Raw genomic sequence first — 9812 nt, forward strand, 5'->3', positions numbered from 1 at the left:
GGGGCTCCTCAGGCAGGCGCTCCGTCTCGTGTGCTCCGGAATCACAGGTTAAAATAGACAGCGAGAGCTCCACACCGAATTACGCAATCAGGTTGGCAAAGACCTCTGAGATCATGGAGTCCAACCTATGTGCGATCACTGCCTTGTCAAATAAACCATGGCACTGAGTGCCACGTCCAGTCCTTCCTTAAACACCTTCAGGGACTGTGACTCCACCACCTCCCTGGACAGCCCATTCCAATGTCTAATCATCCTTTTAGTCGGAGAAATTCCTCCTAATGTCCAGTCCAAACCTCCTCTGGCACAGTTTAAGACTGTGTCCTCTTGTCCTGTCACTTGTTGCCTGGGAGAAGAGACCAATCCCCACCTTGCTACAGCCTCCTTTCAGATGGTTGAGAGAGTATTAAGGTGCTCCCTGAGCTTTCTCTTCTCCAAGCTAAACCCCAGCTCTCTTAGCTGCTCCGCATCAGACCTGTGCTCCAGACCCCTCACCAGCTCCGTTGCCTTTTTCTGGACTTGCTCCAGCATCTCAATGTCTTTCTTGCTTTCTTGTAGTGAGGGGTCCAGAACTGGACACGGGACTTGACGTGTGGCCATGTCTTGCATCATGAGATTCTATTAAAAACAAAATCATAAAATCGTAATGAACTGGTTCATTATAGCTAGCACATCTATTTATCCCATGGCTGGACATCAGCAGCTGGAAAGCCTTGCTGCCATTGCCACCCTCAGTCGACGTGGAGAAGGCTCGTGTTCCCCTTTGAAACCAGCACAGACTCCACCTCTTATTTTATATAGTTTACATCATGCCAGCTCCCACACTTTCAAATGTCCCATCATCCTTCCTGTCTTCTGGTGTATACACACAGCTGTCATTCCATAAGTCCATCTCCATGAAATCTCAGCTCAGTTTGTTTTGTCCATGACCTTGAGTTGCATTTGCCATAACAGTCTTTTGGGGCAGAGAAGATGGTGTGTGTTGTTGGACTGTTGCATGGTGAAGCCAGTTCTGATTACATCACCACTGCACTTGTCCAGATTCATCAAAGTTCATTCTTTATTAATGTGGTAATCAAAAGGGAGTTGGGTTCAGATCCCCAAATCCGGAGTTGGTGGAGACGGGTGCTGCAAAGTACTCAGTGCACTGATGAGCATATCACCACCATATAAGTGATAACACACAGTCTTATATAGCAATTACATCAAACAGTTTAATTAATTGTAATTCCCACCCCAAATCAAATCCTCTTGAGGCACACACCAGACTTCCCCATCCTTCCATGTTACCCATCAAGTGCACCCAAGTCCTTGAGCAAAAGCAATCCCATGGATTGGTTTTGCTTTTGCCTGAGGCAGGAATAACCCAGACTTTTTTCCCCAGCATATTTTTTCTGTGCACTACTGGGAATATGCCCAGTTCTCCACTATGTAAAAGTTTTGATTGAGCAGTGCCAGCCTGACTGACAGATTCGCTGGCGCTGACTAACCAAGTGGCTTTTGCTAAATGTTTGAAGATTCCACCCATTGCTCTCAGTGCAGTCTTTAACTGTTCATTGCACTGCTGGATTTTCCCCTGGAGGCTGGTGTGCCATAGGGGCTGTTATATCCACTCAATACTATGTTTTTCGCCCAGTTGTCTACAAGGTTGTTTTGGAAATGAGTCCCATTGTGTGACTCAGTTGCTTCTGGCCTACCAGGTCCCCACAAGACTTGCTTTTCAAGGCCCAGGATAGTTTTCTGGGTGGTGCTATGGGGCCCAGAATATGTTTCCAGTCCTCCAGTGAGCCCATGGTGGATTTGTGGGAGTGTGATACATTCAATCTGCCAGGCCTTCTTATATTTCAGCCAGCGTCCTTCTTACTAGAGAGCCTTTAACCACTTGACTTGCTTAATTTCAGCATGCTTCCCTTTCATGGATAACCTATGTGACAGTGTCCATGGTCAAATCTACCCCTCAATCATGAGCCCGTCTATAGTTGCATTGCTTTCTTGATGGCCTGAGGTGTCATGGGCCCACGGGGCTATAAATAATTCACCTTTATGTTGCCAATCCAGATCCACCTGAGCCACCTACTGGTTGTTTGGATGTTCTGCAGTGGCCCGACTCGGGCACACGAGCATTTTACGTGATGCACCTTCACAACCAGGTTCTCCACCCAGGCAGAAATATCCTGTCACAATGCAGCAGCCCAGGTGGGTTAACCTCTGCACTGCCAGCTACTCTGCTTCCATCACTGCAACTACCTCCACAGGGCATTTGCCATCATCCCTGACTCAGCAGAAATGTAAAGTATTGGCCATTTTTCCTCATTCAAAAATGTCTAAAGCCAGCTGGGTGGCTTTCACCTCTGCAAACTGACTGGACTCACCTTCTCCTTCAGCAGTTTCTGCATCTTGTCGTAGGGGACCCGATAGAGCTGCCTTCCACCTCCAATGCTTTCCTACAACACATCAGGACCCATCAATAAACAGGCCATATTGCTTCTCACTTTCTGATAATTTGTCACATAGTGCAGCCTCTTCAGCACATCTCACCCCCTCCTCTGATCATATTCTGAAATCTTTACCTTCTGGCCAGTTCATGATCACTTTCAAGATTTCTGGATGCCTGGGGTTTCCTATTCGAGCTCATTGTGTGATCAGCGGTATCCCACTTATTCCACATAGCATCAGGTGTCTGATATGCAGAGGAGACCCTTCCTTTGAACATCCAGTCCAGCAGAGATAACTGGGGTGCCAGAAGGAGCTCTGCTCCAGTACCAATCACTACCAAAGCAGCTCAAACCTCTTCATAAGCCACAGTTATCTCTTTTTCAGCTGGAACGTAGCAGGCCTTAGATCCTCTGGCTCCAAAAGCCATGGGGTTGACCTCAAGTCTCCCATGGTGCTTTCTGCCAGAGGTTCCACATAGGGTCAATCTCCCTGGCTGCAGCACAGCTCACATTTCTAACATCTTGCTCTGCCCAGACTGGCCCAAGGGCTATTGCATGAATTATCTCCTGTTTAGTTTGTTCAAAGGCTTGTTGATGCTCCAGGTCCCATTTGGTACCACTCTTCTGCTGGGTCACTTGATAGAGAGGACTGTAATTTGGAATGGGCATTCTCCAAAAACCCACAGCACCTTAGAAAGCTTGCGTTTCCTTCTTGCTAGATGGTGGAGATGTAGCTGTTGTTTTGTTGATCACACCCACTGGGATCTAATGATGTCCATCTTGCCTGGGTGACATACAGCATCTTTCTTGAAGGGATACTTTTCCTTCATGCCTGACAGAGTGATTTCCAGAGGCTGAGGACTTGTATCCCTTTTCCAATAAGCTTGTCAATTCCCCTTTCCCTAGAGAATGACCCCAGATGCTTGGCTTCCCTACCCTCTAATTCCAGGCTACTAGTCCCACTATCCCAGCATTGAAGCAGCCAGGCGATAATGTGCTCACCTGGACAATGGATGAAATCTTTTCCCATAATCCATAATTCACTCAGTGATAGGGATCGACTGGTGGTTACCTTCTGTTCTGCTTCTTCCTCCTTTTCTTGTGATGGCCCCACTTTGTCCTCATTTACTAAATGAGTCGACTTTCATGTCCATTTCTTCTTGTCTGTAGGGGCGACTGACACTGGCATGGGTTGGGTCTCTGGTTCAGCTGCACTGCCTGTCACTGGAGTTGGAGTAGCTGCAGTGCCTAACGCTTTGCCATCAGATCCAGAGACCATCTCATCCCCTTGAGGTACTGAATAGTGTTGAACAGGGATCAGTAGGCATGGGCCAGGCCCCAGCACATATCAGTGATTTGTGCCTGTCTGGAATTGACAGGATAACAGCATACTTCTCCCAAATATTTATTCTGCACTTGTTCCAGGAGGAAGGTCCAAAACACTGCAGGTTCCCACTGTTCTAGGTACTTGCCACATTCTATCCTACACATCCTGCTACTTGTAACTATGCAAACTCAGGGAATTCTCTTGGTAGTATTCTTAAATAGTTGTTTAACCACAAGCAAGACCTGGAACATATTCAGCATTCCTGGAAAGAGGACCATGATAGTTTCAACATCCCAAGGACATTCAAAATTTTCAAAATCCTCAAACACTACTGTAATTAGTCTGACAGGAAAGGGGAAAGTGTGGAAGGATGTCTCCTCCATAGGTTGTCTCTCGGAGGAGGAAAGACAAAGGGTGTGATTATTGGTAGTTCCCAACAGATGGCTCTCGAAGAACAGAGGTGAGCAATGCTGAGTACACACACCAGATTAGTCTTACAACCAGTAATTCTATCATATCACAAGCCAGCATTACGAAGTACAATGAAATGATAACCTTAGCCCAGACCTCAAAGGCAATAAAGCCAAGACAGGGAACACATGCTGCAAGTAAAGTGCTCCATAATACAGCCCTGAGAACAAGTGCAATGACTCTGAGGGCAAATAAATCGATGTTGTGACCAGTGAATGTTAAACCAATGCAGCAAATGCTTATAATGAATTTGTTTTAACATGCTCTGGTCAGATCTGTCTTTACCTCAACCCTCAGGGCTCCATGTTGAGCGCCAAGAAGGATGTTGACACAGTGTAACACCAGCTGGCAACCAAGTACCACCCAGACTCACTGCCCCACCCACCCCGCAGTGGGATGGGGAGGAGAACCGGAAAAAGGGCAAATCAGTGGGTTGAGATAAGAACAATTAAATAATTGGCATAAAGTAAAACATTAATGCAACTAGTAATAATTGTAATGAAAACAGAGATTACACAAAGAGAGAGAAATAAAACTCAAGATAAGAAAAATCAACAAACCAACAGTCATGCCCAATACAGTTGCTCACCACCCACTGACTGATGCCCAGCCTATCCCCTAGAAGCCACCAGCAACTCCTGGCCAGCTTCTTCCAGTTTATATACTGAGTGTGACATTCTATGGTATGGAATACCCCTTTGCCCAGCCTGGGTCAGCTGTCCTGGCCATGCTCCCTCCCAGTTTCTTGTGCACCTGCTCCCTGGCAGAGCACGACAAGCTGAAAAATTCTTCACTTAGGGTAAGCAGTACTTAGCAACAACCACAATATCATTGTATAATCAACATTATTCTCATACCAAATTCAAAACACAGCACTGCACTAGCTACTAGGAAGAAAATTAACTCTATGCCAGCCAAAACCAGGACAGCTCTTCTGTTTTACTTTTAAAACAAATGTCTGGAAGGGGCTCTGGTAAAGTCTTATTGGCTTATCAGTGTGATTTGGCTTGTTTCTGGTAGAGAATTCTCCCTCTTCATTCCCTGCCAGCAGATCAGGGTCTGTGCCTCATGCATTCACTTTCCTACCTTCTCCCACAGCAGCATTCTCACTTAATTTCCATGTCTACAAACTGGATCACAGCTGCTGCTCAGTGAACAGACTGATTGTGTCTGCATCACTTCACACCTCAGCTTTGCTCATCCTTCCCCTTTAGCCACAGAAATGACCAGTGACAGCCCAGCTGTACCAGCAGACTGTGGCTGTAGTTCTGTGTCTGAACCTCTGTAATACACACCTCGTACAAGGAAATCTGCCAAAGCATTCTATTGCTCCAGATCAGCTGGAAAAAGTACCCAAACAAAAGAGTGAAATATTCAAGGAAATAAATTGTTCTTATCCTCAGTCCAGGTGTCTTTAAGGCCTGAGATGCATGCTCCAAGAGAAACCTGCTCTTTGTGTGAAATATGCCCAGGAGAACTTAGCTGATGGAACTATGCAACAAACCACAGTAAGGTAGGAGACAGAGATCTGTGCTAATTCAACAGGGGTGAAATTCCTTCTCAGTCACAAATCTGAACAACAGTTCAAGTCTGGATATATGTAGATGAACCTTATAGCTGCTGTGCATTTTGAATCAAAGAAGTAACTTTGTGCTATATATTAAAGTTAGGCTAATGACTTGAGCAAAATTTTGGGGGGATGTTTTAAAGATTTACATACTCTCCTCCCTAGCATATTATGTACTAATTGTTATGCCTACAGAATTCAATAAAATGGTATGGAGACTTAGGTGTCTCTTCTTTTCCTTTCTCATTCTTACATGGAAATGTTAATGTGGCCAGGACAATAATGGAGTGACAATTTGTACCCACCTGCCCTTCATAATGATATTTCAGAAATAACCTGCATTTGTCTGCCAGGGTCCTCGTGTGCAATCCATGGCATATTGCATTTTTATCAATGAATTCATCAGAGAGCTGCACGAATGTTTGGACCCTTGCTTTCCTTATATTTGCAAGGAAACTGTAATCCAGACTGAGCCAAGGAAACTAGTACTGAGAAACAAGGAACAGGTCAGGCAGAATGGCAAAAATGAGACCATCCTGGCTAGGTTTTGTGAAATCTGCCTTGTTCAGCAGTCTTCTAACTTATCCTTGCTTGAGACTTTATCATAAAATACTGGATTACATATGTGGGAAGCTCAGCAAAGCACAGAGGTCCAGGTTCAAAAAGAGCCTTCTTTGATTAAATGTGTAACTGCTGCAGGGATTTAGAACACTCCTACTGGATCATGCAACACCAGTTTGCCCCCAGCAGACACTAACAGTATACAACTTCCTATGCTCTCATCACATTTGATTTTCCTATCTGTTCCTTCCAACTCTGATTTCTTTTCTGTTATTTAGGTTAATGTGATTTTCACCCACTTCTCACTACTGCTATGCTTTGTGTTTTCTGCTGTCCCTGAGAAAACCTAGACCCCTTTTGCCACTCATTCTCCCTCCTGTTTCAAATCCTTTTCCTGTCTTACTAACTCCTCAGTTTTTCATTTTATCAAACACCTCCTCTATTCTTTCACTCCAGGGAACAGGAACAGTCCTTTAAATTTACCCTGGGATACGGCTGTTGCTTATCTCAAAGTCTTACCTTGATAAAGCAAAGATGTAACTTCAGTCTTGTGTACACATGTCCAGGTGAGGTTGGGTACCACTAACTGTGTAATTGTAGTGACGTGAAATTCAGCATGAACTAATTGCTGTAATGTCCAGCAACTGCTGGGATGACTTTTGAAGATCTCTCTGTACCATAACCACATGCAAGAAAGAGTCGCCATTGTTACTCACATTTCGAGGCCACATGGCACCAGCTTTCATCCAAACAATTTATGAGGTAAAAATCCCTGTGTTTAAACTGTGAGACTGAAGAACAGAGATGAAAAGAAAAGCTGCTTTCAAATGCTGCAGGGAAGAACACCCAACATAGACTTTGTATCTGCATCCAAGAAAACAGGGCTTCTATGCCTCTTCTAAAAGTATGTGTTATAACAAATTTATTTCAAGTCACTGATGTCTATGTGAGTAAGAAATGAACCTGCAGGGCTTCAAAATCTACTGCAGCTCAACAAATAGCAGCATTAACACAATCAGACCCAAATGACCCGCGATCCGATTCTGTTTGCGCAGAAATTCTGCCATTTCTATGGCGCAGTATTGAGATAAACTACATCCGGGATTGCTTCCTCAGTAATTTTTTAGCAGCACTAACAACCTGCAGGGAAGGATTTGATTTCTTAGGGAAACCTTTTATGTTGTGCTGGGCAAGTTGATGAGGTATCAGGTTTGCTGTCTGGTATCATTGCTGTTTCCGGACAGGAAAAAATATTGGTCTCTCCATGACCTCAATGTAATAATGTTGCTCACTCAGCATGCCATGTACTGTGTGTCGTTCTCCAAACTGGAGATGTAGCATTCCACTGAAATACCTCCTGCTAAGTTTACAGGTAATTATTTATTGGATGGCATTATTTCCACAACTAATGATCTTTGCTCCTTTTCAAAAATTAAAAAAGTATCATTTTACACTTTGCTAACCTTGAGTCACTGGGGCATCTGGGAAAATCCCAGCTTGTACTACATTTGCATGTGGTGTGGAGCTCAACAATGATTGATATTCTGGGTAGTTTAAATTCAGTCCTTGTCATATTCTACAAGTGAGATTAAAACCAGCAGCTAAAGAGCGCACCTAGGACAACGTGAATATTTGAAGTAGGGGAAAATGTAACATTTGCTTCACAAGAGAATAAAGATAGAACACTGAAGGAGACCCCAGACTCAGGGCCCTTCTCAAGACTGTTCCCATGAGATCCACAAGGTTTTATTTTTTGGAACAAGCATAACATTTAGTTTGGAGAAAAGAAACCTGGTTAAACAAAGTTAGACAAATGTTACATTTGCAAGATAAGAATATTTGTGGAGGAAAACACACACAGAGACTTTTATAGAAAGTGCTTACATCAGTTAAACACAGTGTTCTGTGAGCCATAAACAGAGTTAATTGCTGTTCTCACAATGTTTCCCACATCCCCTGCGATCACATAGCCCAAGTTTCCCATACATCCTTTAGATGCATACATCCTGCATCACAGTATTCCTGATGACTGCAAGTCCATACAACGCTTTCAGGTGCTCTGCATAACGCGGTTCGTTTTGAGCATCTTCACACATACCTTTGGCCATCTCACCTCTCCCTTCCCTATTCTGTGAGAGCACCACCACAGTAATTTCAGGTCGCATTGTTCGTTTCCTTCTCTTTGTTGGTCTGTAGGACGAGTGATTTGCTGTGTGCACTGGGATTTAAGATACACGCTGGTTAAATCTGTGGTATGAGGGTGGACTGACAAGCTGGATAATGCCAATGCACTCTCAGTGGGTCAAATAATGACTAACACTCTGGGTCACTCTCTCAGCAGATAGTGTCTTCTGTATCTACAGTTCTGATCCACACAGCACTAACAGAAATGTACTATATTTGAGACCCATGCACTTTGGCAGATTTGTTTACAATCTGGAAGTAGCATCTGGATCTGACAATTACATAACATCATAAAACCTGACTAAAACTATCAATAGATATGACTGATGCCACTAGAAAAGGGGTCACTCACACAGCTATTACTGGACAACTCCTCACATCTCTTTTAATTTTGGATTATCAACATTTGTTACTATTTACAAACAGAAGGAATTTAATACTATCCTTCATTCTTCCTCAGATCTAATTTCTGACAATTACATTGTTTTGCTTTATTTAATTTCCTACCCTGTTAAACAGAAGCTTTCTCCTCTCTGGTTCTTTCAACAGAAGTAATTTCTCTCCGCAAAAGAAGATGAATTTTTCCCTTTTCTTGAAGGACTTTTGTGGTGCTTGACAGCAGATTCCTCGTGGGTGCAGCTGTATGAGGTCTGGGTGGTGTATTCCAGCTCCTGACAGGCACATATGCAGGCTCACTCTAGAGCAGGGTAGCAGCAGCATCATCCCTACTGCTCCCCTTTTGCTCTCCTTGCTATTGTCGGTGAAACTGCTTTGTTATTTGATCAAATAATTTAAAATAATTGGACTTTTTGGTAGAGAGGGACTGTTAGGTTGAAAATGTTTGTATGGAGAAACAACCGATGCTAAGTTACAGCAATATGAAATTGGGTTAATCCATACGGTGATCTAATGTGTCCTGCAGGTGAAAACACCTTTGATTTTGAGGCTTTTTTCAAATATTAACTTACTAGTAACAGATAAACACTTTCAGCCATCTGCATGTGGGCAAACACACTTGAAGAGGTTTTTTGCACTCTTTAAGAGTTCGACACCAAAAGCACTGTTGTGATTTCACTTAAGGAAGGGGAACACCATTCTCGTTCCCGAGCATTAGGTTTTGGAAGCAGGCATCTTAAGTTCTTATCTCTAAGAACTCCTGCGGAGCCTCACCTAATTTTCACTGTAAAGAAGAGCTAAATATCACAGAGCCGCAGAATCACAGAATGGTTCAGGTCGGAAGGGACCTTAAGGATCCCCTGGCTCCTTCCCC

Source organism: Corvus brachyrhynchos, unplaced genomic scaffold, assembly GCF_000691975.1.
Source record: "Corvus brachyrhynchos isolate BGI_N302 unplaced genomic scaffold, ASM69197v1 scaffold3, whole genome shotgun sequence".
Lineage (NCBI taxonomy): Eukaryota > Metazoa > Chordata > Aves > Passeriformes > Corvidae > Corvus > Corvus brachyrhynchos.